Consider the following 1,155-nt stretch of genomic DNA (forward strand, 5'->3'; position numbering starts at 1 on the left):
GAAAGGACCTCTGACAGGATGACCATTAAAAGCTTTATCTAAAAGTTTTCTAAAATATCATGCATTTAAAAAGATGTTGGGCATACTAAAGGTACTAAAGGTAATTGTCCGACGTGGCTCAAGATACAGGTAATTTCATACCTTCAGACGCTCCCGCTGGTGGAATGTGTAGGCCAGACATACACTGACAGGCTACGGATGAGCACCTTAACATTGTTGGCAAGTCTAGCATGGGCTCAATGTCTGGGGGGCAAAGACTTAAGAGGTCCACACCCTTGCTTTAAAGAGTGATAACACAAAAGCCTAACAAAAAATCAAAAATGAAATATTTATTACCGCATTTTGTGACTTAACACCTTTGTCTTTTTAACATAACGTCACAGTCCTCATACAAGTATTTTAATGTAAATTTGACAAAGCTTAAAGGTAACAGCATTTTCTTCTAGTGAGGAACACGTGCTGAGAAAAGAAGAATTCATGGACATACAATACCAATTCCACAGCAGATCTGATACTAGCAAAAACATTCTTTTTTTTTTTTCAATTGAGGTAAACACATAGAATATCTAACATGAAACAATTAATAGACTGAACTCTGTACGCAGTTGGTTATTCTCCCGCTCCTTTTTCTCCCCCAGGCTTCGAGTTGCTGATAAAGTCCCAGTTAACGGTGCAGTGACCATGAATAGCATTTTTGTGTTGAGGAAAGCTGCCCGACTTAAGACTGTCCAGAGCCCAGGCGCAGAACTGGAAAGGAGCTCCGTTCTGTCTTTGAAACTTCATTGGCAAGCTCTTGGAAGAAGAGACCCCCAAAATAAGAGTTGGCTTATGAAGCACAAACTGTAAAGATCTGTTTGAAACTAAAGGACACATTTATGGAGGAACAAAGGCCGGGCTTGAAAACACATTCTTGAAGCTGGAGGTTGAGGGATGAGGTTCAGTCAAATGTCCAGCATGGTCTCCAGCGTGGTTCTTTTCTCATTGGCCCAACAGTTTTAAAATATACCACAGTCTCTCCTGGATAGTGAATTCACTGATGAACCAACACAGTCATTCTTTTGGGAACAACACACATAGTGTGGAAAACAAGGATATATTTTTTTTTCTCTTCTAAAACTATTTGAGGCAACATAACGGAGTGAATCAACAGAAATG

At 39.8% G+C, this 1,155-nt stretch overlaps 1 protein-coding gene across 4 annotated transcripts in view; it reads right to left on the reverse strand.

Annotated features, from left to right (window-relative positions):
* Positions 1 to 314: 314 nt before the first annotated feature.
* MEIS2 (Meis homeobox 2) overlaps positions 315 to 1,155 on the reverse strand; it is a 215,578-nt gene continuing 214,737 nt past the window's right edge. For all 4 annotated transcript variants that reach the window (XM_040969378.1, XM_040969377.1, XM_040969380.1 and 1 more), the window contains exon 12: positions 315 to 1,155. This exon is cut by the window's right edge and continues 577 nt beyond it. The gene's annotated coding sequence lies outside the window, so the exon portion shown is untranslated.

This window comes from Ochotona curzoniae, unplaced genomic scaffold (assembly GCF_017591425.1).
Source record: "Ochotona curzoniae isolate NIBS_2020 unplaced genomic scaffold, NIBS_Ocur_1.0 scaffold_4701, whole genome shotgun sequence".
NCBI classification, from domain to species: Eukaryota; Metazoa; Chordata; class Mammalia; order Lagomorpha; family Ochotonidae; genus Ochotona; species Ochotona curzoniae.